At 35.2% G+C, this 10,113-nt stretch overlaps 1 non-coding gene across 1 annotated transcript; it reads right to left on the bottom strand.

Annotated features, from left to right (window-relative positions):
- Positions 1–6,818: 6,818 nt before the first annotated feature.
- LOC115072499 lies at positions 6,819–6,947 on the bottom strand. Its single transcript, XR_003851555.1, has one exon. It is a non-coding gene; the product is annotated as a small nucleolar RNA SNORA33 (small nucleolar RNA).
- Positions 6,948–10,113: the final 3,166 nt, after the last annotated feature.

The following is a 10,113-nucleotide window of genomic DNA, read 5'->3' as shown; positions in this document are numbered from 1 at the left end:
TGCCCTGAGTTCATGCCCTGACTTCCCTCTGTGATGGACTATGCAATGGAAATAAATAAACTTTTACCTGTTCAAGTTGCTGTGGTCACTGGTTTTTATCACAGATATAAGAAATAACTAACACAGGCATAATAATACCTTAAATATTTTGAATGTAAATATATTTTCCAACACAATTACATGTTATTCTAAAACGTGATTTAAGTGGATATATTTATAGAATCTTAGAAGAAATATTTTCTAGAACTAACCCATAATTAGAAATCTTTAAGAAAAAAAACTAGTAATTTTTATAAAGTGTGCTGTATAGGTCCCCAAACAAATAATCTCCTAAAACACACAAGCAAAATTAATTTACTAAGATATTTTACTAAATTTTTGTGTATTTCATACTCAAAATGTTATTCATCTTTGTACCCCCTTTCCCATAGCCCCTTCAACTGGATTTCATGAATTCTATCATTTATGTTAAGGCCTATCTAAGTTAGTGTACCCAGATGTCCCTAAATGCAAGTTCATCCACTGGGGTCTAGACAGCCTATCTATTGTTACCCCCTTAAAGAAGATCAGCTCTTCTTTTCCCAGTAGTCATCAGCTGTCCAACAGTTCTTCAGGTAAGATTGGAGTCTGCTCTTCATTTCCACAGTTCCATCTTGAGTTTTTGTCTGCTTCAGTTTTCATGTGTCTTGTGCAATCTGTCACCATTGCTGTAAATTCATATGGGCAAAGTTCCAGGAGCCTGTAAGACTGATGGTTCATATGGTCATGCACTTGCTCCCCTGGCTCTTACAGTCTTTCTTCACCCTTTTCCTCAATGGTTCCTGAACCATGGGTTCATTGCCCTCTGTTACATGAAGGAACTTTGTTGATGAGAGTTGAGCAATACAATAGTATTCTCTCTGACTCTTGTTACACTATGTTCCATGAGGGAAATACATTAGTTCAAAAACCTACTAAAATTACACATAAAATATCTCTACATGAGTCCATGTGTATAGCTGAAGGCTATATAACAAGAAACAGAACCAGAAAGGAGAAATCACCCCTTAGTTGTTGGCCAGGGTAGTCCAAGAGACTCCCCAAATTACACAGACTATTGTCACAGCCCCCGTGATTGCCTCCCAGAACTTGAAGGCTTCCTCATAGAATTTGGAACAACACTGTGCAATCTACTAAAGGAGAACATCAATCAATGACCCAACCCCAGCTCTGAGGTCTAAAAACCACAAAAATGGCAGGCACAGCAAACTATATTGGGGCAGTAGTGGCACTCTTACAGTGGGGGAAATCAACAGCTACCTAGTTTGACCTAAAGCCCATTCAATGGGAGGGAACTCATGTGTGATACTATATTCATAGCAAAATACAAATGGCTGGAGAGGTCATAGATCTTACAGGAAAACCCAAGACTGTCACATCCATAGACAAATGTAATTTCTTACTATGCTAAATATGGATCCTTATTTTACTGATAAGTATGTGTGTCACCACTCATCAAAGAAGCTTCTTTTATAACTGATGCAGACTATTACAGTGTTGCACAACTGGTCACAGAGATTAAGAGTCTGTAAAATGCACAACAACCCTAAGTCACAGATTAACAATAGAACTGGAAGCACTACAAGCAAAATTCTAATGGGGTCTGGGGGTATCTTTCAGTTGTTGAGATCATAATTAGTTTGTATAAAACCCTATATTAAAACCACAGTATCCAAAATCATAAAAGAAAGAAAAATCAGAAATAAACAAATTAAGAAGGAAGGAGAGAGTGAGAATGAATATTCTTAAGTGATTGAGAGAATTATTTCACAAAGTGTTGATACTATTAATATGAACATTTTATAGTCCTTGCAAATAAACACAAAACTAGAAATCTGATGAAATTATACAGATGATCAAACTCTATATTGCTTGTATAAAATTATGTAAAAGATAACAAACTATGCTCTCACAAATTACTATAAAGAAAGTGAAATAAATCCAGAAATAGTTATCCTAACCAATTGACAAAGATTAATTAAAATGCTGTCAAGTCGTGTAAATAGTGCTGGTGTGAATGTGAACTGAAATAACATTTGTGAATAACACATTTGCATTTTTTCCTTACAGTTTATTTTTATAGCATTAAAGCATGTGTTCTTTAATTTTGATAGTTTCCACATTGGGGCATTTGTATCAGATGATGAAAGGTTAATGAGATTTTGTACATATGGGATACAGTGATCACTACTAAAAGGATGTTGAAAAACTCCTTGAAAAAAATGTTTGACTGGATTATAGAAAAATATGTGCAGATGCTACTAATATTGAAGATGATATGAGCTTTAATATTTGGAAAAGAGATGTACAGTGTTTCAGTAAATTATAATGTAGCATGCTATAATTCATGCAAGTATGTGGCCATTTCTGCCCAAGACCATAGAATGATAAGAACAGGTGCATCCTAGACCTCCAACTGTCACACTCATTTTGCATGGGATTGTAATCTTATTGCTTTATCCTCATTTACTTTTCCTCCCCTGCTGGTCTACTATTTCACCAGTAGCAGTAACATCATTATCTTTGCAAGGTAAACTTATGACGTTCTCCAATCTTTGATTATTGTCAGAAATGAAATCAGTTCCAAAACATCATCAACATGGAACCATGCCCATCCAAATTAAGGGATGAGACACATGGTTATATAGGAATATGCAAGTAGATTGTGCCTATTTTAAATATTTAAGACTTTAAAGAAGATCATTTTTTTGTATTTACTCAATTTTTCTACTGTATGTTTACTAGTGTTAAAACTCTACTGCCTACCCCTTTTTTATTTTGAAATGCAGCAACAAGAACAACAACCATCCCAAGACCAGTTTTTATTCAACAATAGATAAATTTCCCTGATCAACACTTTTTATTTACTTGTCATGATGTGACAAGTAAACCCAATTACTCCTTATACATGTAGAAAAGTAAACTGCCATCTGACTGACCTCTACTTTCCCAACACCCAAATAACACTCTAATAATACAAATAACACTCTAATAATACAGGTCTAGAGTGTTCACATGAACAAAAATTATTATTCCCTTTAATGTGAAAATAGTGTGATGAGGAACAATGTCAAAACACTGAGGCAGTACTGTCCTTTGGAACCAGAAAGGGTGCTTAATTACATATAAACTAATTGATTACATCAGTCAGTCTATGATTTGCACAGCCTCTTTTAACACTCATTAATTCATATTCACATATTACAAGTTGATGAGAAAACATCGATAACTAATTACTGTTAGTTCACCTGACTACTAAGCTTTACAGTGACTTCTTAGTTCACACGTTCTGAACAATACCTGCTAAAACCTTCTTATGATTATCTCATATTCTGAACCCTCCAAAAATTATTAACTTTCATGTTTTAAGATATTATAATTTAGCATTAATTCTTTCCTTTTTGATGAAATAATTTAAACAAACTAAATGTCCCTAACTACAATGTGATCCTAGTCCTCTTTTGTCACTGATATTTATGAAAATACATGAAATAAAAACAGATTTTTTAAAAGAATATTGTATTATGGAGTGTGATGGCTAATCTTGAATGTCAACCTGACTAGATCTGGGATTAACTGAAGTGAGAGAAACTTTCTTGTTCAGATCATTTGAAGCTGGAAGATCAACCTTAATGTGAGTGTTCCTTTCTGATGGCCGTGGAAGAAGGGATATTTTGCTTTTTGTCCTTTGTCTTCTCTCTCACTGGTGAGTTTGTCTTGCTGCTGTGACCATCTTCTTCAGATTCCAATGTAGACTGAGGATTAGCTGATTTTTTGGAATTCATCAGGTCATCAGTACCAGATTGGAACTAATGAGACATCCAGCCTCATGGAATGAGCAACAACCAGATTGTATTCTCAGCCTTTCCAGTGTTGTGCCACCATTGTTAGACTACTCAGACTCTATACTGTAAATTAATATGATGTGGAATATATATAGTCTACTGATTCTGTTTCTTTAGAGAACCCTGAATAATACATGGGGTCTGAAAGGATTGCTCAGTGGTTAAGAGAAATGACTGTTCTTACAGAAGACCTGGGTTCAATTTTCAGCACCCACATGGCGGTTAAGTCATCCATAATTCCAGTTCCAGGGGAATCCTACATCCTTTTCTGATCTCTGTGGGCATTGCATGACATGAGTGCACTTACACACATGCAGACAATGCACTTATACACATAAGATAAAAATTAAACATTTTAAAAGAATATTACATCATGTTAAAAATTTCTAATTACAGTGCAGAAATCAATAGTGATTTACCGGAAAATTATATTTAATGATTTGTTAGCTGACAAAAATCTACAAGACTTTAATAATATTTTGACATTGGAGAATTAGGAACCGATACATATTAAAATAAATAGTTTTACAAAACCACTTTATTTTTCAATTTAGTTGCCAGAACTATTTACCTCCTAGTATAGTAGGGTGATGTGGCATGACTATGTTTGGAATTGACCTTACTACCTAACAAACCTCTGATGCTAATGCAGATAAGTATCCTGTAATCTGGAATGGCTGATCATAGAGGGCCAAAGTTTAGGTAGGAAGGGGTAATTTTGAAAATCCTTGACTGAAGCTGGCACTGAATCCCGATGTGTAAATTTTTGTTGTTTCTGGAGTTGTTATTTTTAAGATGGGTTCTCATTTTCCTTGTGTTTATTGGTAAATATTATGACACTATATCTTTGGAGTGATGCGACTATGCCCATTACAGTTTTAAATCTAAGATTCAAAAAACTCTGAAATGCTTCTATACATATAAATTGAAATAAAAAACAAAAAAGATTCATGAAAAATAATGAAAGGGTAGTTGGTTGGGGAAGAAATAGGAAAAGGAGAAAAACATCTACAAAAACATTCCACAGTAGATAACCAAGACAGAAGTAAATTAAAGTTATGGTGTAAGGATAAGGAATTAACAACTTATTTCATTTCTCTGGGCCGGGAATAAAGAAAAAGAACTATTGCTCAAAACTAAAACTACCAGTGATAATGAGAAAAAGTGACTCAAGATGGAAGGAACATAAAAGAAATGGAACAATGATGGTGTAATTAAGCCTCCTAGCTAAAGCTCAATGAGACACACATGACACGATCTGGAGCTAGCTGTGATAATTATTTTATATGTGCCTGAGAAGCATATGGCACCCTGAAATGATGTGTCCACATATGTTGTTGGGTAATGAGTTTTCTTACTGTGCTTATGTAGATTAGTTATTCAAGTGCAGTATGGCGCACCATACCACCTGCCACCTTCCTGACTGTGATACAGACCGTAAAAATTAGTGTACCATACATTTGTGCAGAGAAGGCGGTTCTTACTAACACTGAACATTTTATGTTGGTGATGGCATTGTACTATATGCATAATCAACCCTCAATTTTGCTAGTTCTGAAAGAATACACAAAATCCAAAAATAGAAAATAAAGATGTGTGTGCAATTGTTTCTGTATGTTTGTGGGTGTGTGTGCATCTGTCTGTGTTTGTGTGTTTGAATGTGTGTAAGAGAGTAAAGGAAATTAAGAGACAAAGGAGGAATTTTAGTACAGTGATGCAAAAAGAATTAAGGGAAACTGTCCATTTCGGCTTTTTAATATCATCATGCCTTGATTCATGCTAAAATAACATTTTTAAATAGACTGTGCCAATTTAAATTTTTCTATATTACATCATTCTATATTACATACCATGGAAATCATGGTATTTTTATGAGGTTATTGTTAAATTCTAAAGCTTATGCATATCAGTGATATTTGTAAAAATGTACAGTTTTATTTTAATCACCGATATACCTTAGTATTTTTGGATGACATTCTAGAGATTTACTCAACTACTTTCTACGAGGAAAGATAGAATTTTGCTGCCTATAATTTCAGTAGATCAGAAGCATCCCAGAGTTTTTTGAATCTTAGATTTAAAACTGTAATGGGCATAGTCGCATCACTCCAAAGATATAGTGTCATAATATTTATCAAAAAACACAAGGAAAATGACAACCCACTTTAAAAATAACAACTCCAGAAACAACAAAAATTTACACATCAGGATTCAGTGCCAACTTCAGTCAAAGACTTTCAAAATTACCCTTTCCTACCTAAACTTTGGCCCTCTATGATCAGCCATTCCAGATTACAGGATACTTATCTACATTAGCATCAGAGGTTTGTTAGGTAGTAAGGTCAATTCCAAACATAGTAATGCCACATCACCCTACTATACTAGGAGGTAAATAGTTCTGGCAACTAAATTGAAAAATAAAGTGGTTTTGTAAAACTATTTATTTTAATATGTATCTGTTCCTAATTCTCCAATGTCAAAACAAAAGAGAATAATGTATCTATTGTCTGAGCATGGATTTCTTCCTCAAAAGACTATTTTTTTATTCTTTCTGCCTTTTGTCATTTTAAAAACTAAACATAAACTGTATATTTCAAAGTTCCAACAAATATTAAAATCTTAATTCTCATAAGATCTAGGACTTTAAGGATAATCAAATAAACTCATTATTTTCTTTGATGTATAATCTATGAAGAGCTTGAGTGTATATTGTATCCTGTAATTGTCCATGAGTTTAAATTTCTCTCTCTCTCTTTCTCTTTTTCTCAGACACACATACAGAGATTATAGTGCTTATTCATGTGGATTCTGTTTCTTGATGATCATTGAATTTTTTTTTCTTCAAAAAACTTACAAAACTTACTTTTTCAATTTCTTTGAAGTATTTAAGTGAAGTTTTAATTAAGTCTTATGAAAATGTCCCTAATGTTTCAGTACTGTAGTGATTCTCAGGGACCTTAATGACTACATGTTCTTAAGGCTTGTAACATGGCCTTATTATTGCCATCACTTTTTAGATCTCTGTAAACACACATTCAGCTAAGCACATCAGTTGGCTGGATTTGAATTATGTTTTTCTTATAAAACTGTATTTTATAGCTTTATCAAATGGTTTCTTTCTCCTTAATTTGCTACTATTCATTAAACTTAATTTTCCATGGAGAATAGATTGTGAGACAGACTTGCAGGAATTTTGTTGCAGTATCCTGACAAATCTTGGAAATGTTATGTAATCAGTGCCACAATAGCAAATAGGTGAAAGTAATTCATTGTCATTCAAGAGTTTCAACCTCTGTCTTCCCATTAGATTCAAATGTTCTGTTACTGCCTTTCTGTAGTCCTTAAATGTGAGCTGTTCTCTTATGTGACAGCATACTATTTATTAAATTAGCAGTAGGATACTCATATGAGATTGTTTTCCACAAAGACTGAATGAATGCCTCAGTCTTTCTGGAGATTTTTCCCTATGTCAGATCTTTCTGGATCCATTACAGTCTTCCACAGACCAGTGCTGCTGAGAATCAGTTCAGTTTGTACATAATACTCATAACTTTTAACGGTTTTTTTGGTCTTTTTGAGACAGGGTTTACCTGTAACCTCACTTATCCTGGAACTCACTATGTAGACCAGGCTGGCCTTGAACACGCAGAGATTCACCTGCCTCTGCCTCCCGAGTGCTGGGACTAAAGGCATGAGCCATCACACCCAATGCTCATAACATTTAAAAATCAATTCTAGATTCCACCTCATTCTTTATGAGAAGCCTGTGGCTTACCTGGAAGTGCCAAGGACACTACCTATTGTAAGCTCTCAGGTAAGTTCCTGATTAGGTGTTAAGGGCCTTACTTCTGCCTTTGTCCAAACAAAGTGAGGAACATGTCATTTATTATTAAGTAATGCTCCAGAGAGTTCTCTGATACAAAGTGCTCAACTTTTTTCCCATTATTTAATAGTCAAGGCATGTTTTTACTCAAGAATATGTTCTTTTTTCGTTGCAAAGCTCCAGAGTATTAAAGATTATATTTTTTAAAACTAATCATTGATATTGGAGTGGTTTGGATGAGAAGTTTCCTAGAAGTATCCTAGGATAGATAGCTTTATCTGTCAATACATCTGAGTACAGGGAGCTTCAACTGGGGAATTTCTTCCATTGGACTGTCCTGTGGCCATGTCTATGTGGTATTTTCTTGATTCTTGATTGCTATGGGAGGGCCCAGTCCACTGAAAGTGGTGTCACCCCTGGGCAGATTGTCGTGTATTATATAAGAAAGCAGGCTGAGGACTCACCAGAGAATTAAGCCATTAAGCAATGTTCTTCCATGATATGTGCTTCAGTTCCTGCCTCTAGGTTCCTGCCCTGAGTTCCTACCTTGGACTCTCTCAGAGACAAACTGTGACCAGTGAAACGTAAGCCAAATACTTTTCATCCCCAAGTTGGTATCGGTCAGAGTGTTTTGTCACAGATATTGAAAGCAGACAAGAACATGCCTCTGCATAGACTCAAGTGTTTGATTAAACACTTGCCTCAGTTGGTATCATTGTTGGCAGAGTTTTAGAAATCATGGCCTTGATAGAGGAAACATGTCACTCGGGGTGGTCTTTGAAAGTATATAGCCTTGTTCCACTTCAGGTTTTGCTCTCTTTCCTATGCTTCCTTGAGATGTGTGCCTTCTGCTTTCTGTTCTGGCTCCCTCCTACTATGCCTTCCTTCACAATGGAAAGAACTCCCAAATAAACTTGTCCTCCTATAAGTTGCCTTGATCATAGAGTTTTATCACAGTGAGAAATGTAACTAATCTAGCTGTATCTTTAGTATCATAATTTTCTGCCCTTCACCAATTAAGATGTAGGGTCTATCTGTTTCCACGGAATGTGGAATTACCACATCTTCACTCAAGAGGAAATTTGGAAGAGGAATTTTAAGACAAGAGTTGACTTACATTGCATAGTTGAAGAGATTGGATTGTTGACAACATATACTTACTTCAGAGTCCATTCTTGCATTGGGCTCGACTGAAACCTGGCTAACTGACTTCTCACTTGATAAGTATGTTGGAGAAATGTTTCAATGTGCTCCATATAATGCTTATCAAATCACAAGAGAGGTGCCGTGTGTTTTCCCTTTAACAGTTTTAGGTGCAATGGTAGTGATGCCATTCTTCAGAGATAAGTTGCAGTTTCACATCCAATTCTACCACGTCATAAATCTTGACTGATGAGCTTGACCCTGAATTTTACTTGTCTGCAACCAACTGAACAAGATTTCCTACAAACCAACACTGTGGTACCCTGTTCAGTCCTGTCAATTGTACTGTTAGGTTGACTGAAGGGAGCCTTATAACATACTCTTGAATTTCATGTTACATTATAGAAGTGAAGTTTTGTTTGAGAAAACAGAAAATTTTAATAGAACCCAATATTAACAAGCAATATTAGATATGTGTATGATGACACATGCCTGTAATCTTATCACTCAGAAGACTAAACCAGTGAATTGGAGTTATAGGCCTCCATGTCTGGCATATCAACATCATGTTTCAACCAACAAACCAATCATCCAAACAACCTACGAAACAGCCCACTAACCCAAGCTCTCTACTAAATAAAATACTTAACAATATAGTAAATACTTTTTCTCCTTTTGTGGCATGAGCTCTTTTAAAGCTACATGTTCTGAACTATGTAATTTGCAATACGAGCCAACAATAAAAGAAGATATATAAACTTGAAGGAATGTTTATGATGTCTTGTTATACACAGAAATTGTTTGGTATTTCTCTACTTGGAATAGAGTAGGTACAAACTAATCACTGTGGGATATTTTGACAGTTTGAGGCTCTAAATTTATATTAACATAGAATAATAATCTCCATTTGGATTTACAAATTTTGTGGTAGTCTAACCCTAAGTGACACACCTACCATGCAACTTCTACATCTGAAGCTCAGGGAGCATAGCAGAATGGGAGGGGGGTTATAATAATGTATCTCTCAATTCTCACCAGCAAAGTTTCCTCGTGCAACAGATAATAATTAACCCAAAAAGGCACAGCTAGCCAAAGTGCAGAGAATAAGAAATGTCAGAGGTCTTATCCTTGAATAGGATACCTATATCAAACCTCAAACACCAACGGTTCAGGGATTATTGTTGAAGAGGGAGTGGAAAGATTGTAAGAGCCAAAGGTGGTTAATGACCCCAAAGAAAAGGAGTTTTCCACGCAGCTGAAAGA

The sequence above is a fragment of the Nannospalax galili genome, unplaced genomic scaffold (genome assembly GCF_000622305.1).
Source record: "Nannospalax galili isolate Female #2095 unplaced genomic scaffold, S.galili_v1.0 scaffold600, whole genome shotgun sequence".
In the NCBI taxonomy this organism is placed as follows: domain Eukaryota; kingdom Metazoa; phylum Chordata; class Mammalia; order Rodentia; family Spalacidae; genus Nannospalax; species Nannospalax galili.
This window is presented reverse-complemented; position numbering and strand designations above follow the sequence as displayed.